The sequence below is a fragment of the Engraulis encrasicolus genome, chromosome 15, assembly GCF_034702125.1.
Source record: "Engraulis encrasicolus isolate BLACKSEA-1 chromosome 15, IST_EnEncr_1.0, whole genome shotgun sequence".
Classification (NCBI taxonomy): domain Eukaryota; kingdom Metazoa; phylum Chordata; class Actinopteri; order Clupeiformes; family Engraulidae; genus Engraulis; species Engraulis encrasicolus.
In genome coordinates, this window is record NC_085871.1 from 48,528,076 (window position 1) to 48,530,575 (window position 2,500).

At 45.7% G+C, this 2,500-nt stretch overlaps 1 protein-coding gene across 1 annotated transcript in view; it reads left to right on the top strand.

Annotated features, from left to right (window-relative positions):
- Positions 1-2,500, top strand: part of mcm10 (minichromosome maintenance 10 replication initiation factor) — a 23,149-nt gene that overhangs the window by 15,325 nt on the left and 5,324 nt on the right. The gene's annotated exons all lie outside the window — the stretch shown is intronic.

The following is a 2,500-nucleotide window of genomic DNA, read 5'->3' on the forward strand; positions in this document are numbered from 1 at the left end:
AGGTCTGGGACATAGTCTCTTCTTTACCTTCTCTTGCCTTCTCTTGATTCAACTACATATGGGCATCTGTGACTTGCTGCCCTGCTGTCCTGTGCTGTGCCACATCATACTGGTATCTGGGACTTACTGTGTCCTCATACTGGAGTCAGTAGGCCTGTCTCTCTTCCCCTGTCTGGCCATCATGTGACTTGCTGCCCTGCTGTCCTGTGCCATCTCATACTGGCGTCAGTAGGCCTTGTAGCAACCCAATGTAAGTAGGCTGCCGGATGTGAGTGCCCGGATATCCGCCCGAGTATTTCCATGCATTTGCATTCATTTCCACCATCAGGAATGCTTTGCGGTACCACCGCTACCCGATGTGAGTCGCGCTGTGTCGCCTGATTGTCCCTTCTATAATATGATTGTAGGCTAGCCTACCGTAACAACTCGGCCTCGGCCCCCGCCGCCACAAATATCCACCACACCACCACGGGTCCTCTGGAGTTGTGACCGTTTTAGGATATTTTTTTCATAGGAGTGACAATTCCATCATGGATGTTTAAACGATATGTGCGAATGCAGTCATGTTGAATTTAGGGTGGCCAAACCATGCCATGTCATGAAGAACGTGCATCACATTATTTAAACAGCTCGTGTCAACAGTTATCCTGAGTGCCCGTGTCTTTTTGGAGATCGGAGTCTTGATGAGCAAAGAGATGGGAGAGAAATGAGTTGTGCCGCGCGCACGCACCTCTGCATATTATCCACCGGACACGAAGTTACTGGCTCCAATATTTCAGCGTCCCGTTTGATTCTGTAGGCCTACTGACACTTTTAAGTTTACGTAGCACAATCAAATGAATAGGCTATGTCTAAATTATAGGCTCTAGTCTCCATTGTGCCTAGTTTCACGTGTTGTTGGCACCACCAAATCATCTGCACAATATGCGGCAACTTTTCGAGTGCTAGACCGGGTAAAGTATCGAGCATGGTCTGTCCCTTCTTATTAAGAGTATCCTGTAACAACTCGGTCTCGGCCCCCGCCGCAAGTAGGCTATCCTCCACCACGAAGGTCCTCTGATGTTGTGACCGTTTTAGGATATTTTCATAGGCCTACAGAAATAAGAGCGTGCGCGCGCCTCTGACTGTATCTGAACACGGAGGGAGAATGGCTCCAATATTTATATTCAGCGCCCAGTTTAATTCTGCACTGACACTTTTAAATGTACATGGCACAATCAAATGAGTAGGCTATGTCTAAATGTACTAGGCAGGCTCTAGTCAATCTGGCTTTGTTGTTTCGGCATCACCAATAATGGCACAATATGCGGCATGGTTTCGCGTGTTGTTTTTGCACCACCAAATAATAACTACACAATATGCGGCATAGCTGCTGTTTTCTAACTCAGAGAGAAGGCTATGCCCAGATATTCTTTTAACTTGTAGGATATCCTGATGTTATGTTTCACTAATGTAAGGAGTAAAACTCAGAAACTTCCCGAGTGCTAGCTACATTTAGACTGGGTAAACTCGTGACTTTAATGCCTTCCGAAACGGGCTATTCCAGTGTCTGTGAAAGTGCATCTATTTTAGGCTATAGTCTTGTGCAAAACTTTTTATTTAACATTGCGAATGGGCAGGATGATTTGCTTAGACACACGAGCAGCTAGAACTGTGCAAGCTCAGTCCTCCTGGATAATAAAAACAAAATAATGCCGACGAGAAAGTAACGCCGTTATCTTTTGATTGGATTGCCTTTGGGTGCCCGGTTGAGACAGTTTAATTTTCACACCCAAATCAATTCGGTTTTAAGTTATAATTTCATTTTATTATTATTATTTTTTAATTATTTTGATGTTATTGGTCACCGGGCCTATTCTTTTGATTGGGAGATCAAGGAACTCTCTGGTGTCGCCGAAACGGCCGAAACTTCCATCTTCAGTCAGACTCAAATCGGACCGAAATCAAGTAGCTGAGGTTAAACTGTCGTAAATACACGACCGAAATCGAGTAGCTGAGGTAAAATAGACGTAAATACTCGGGCGGATATCCGGGCACTCACATCCGGCAGCCTACTTACATTGGGTTGCTACAGGCCATGTCTCTCTTCCCCTGTCTGGCCATCATGTGACTTGCTGCCCTGCTGTCCCGTGCTGCCTCATACTGGCGTCAGTTAGGTCTGGGACATTGTCTCTCTCTCTCTGCCTTGTCATATTACAGTCAGTAGTTCTATCGCTCTACCTTGCCTTCGCATATCGGTGTCAGTGGGTCTGTCTCTCTACCTTGCCTTCGCATATCGGTGTCAGTGGGTCTGTCTCTCTACCCGGCCTTCTCTTGTCTGTTGGCTTCTCTTCTCTTCTAGCTGCTGTCTATGAAATCACATGGGAGTTGCTGTGCCACAATTAAACTAAGGACTGTAACGCGCTCAACTCAAACAAAGTAAACAACTGGGTGCTCATTCCTCGAGAATATATGAATTAAAGAAAAAGCAGGACAGCACTCCAAGTTTATGTGGTTTATT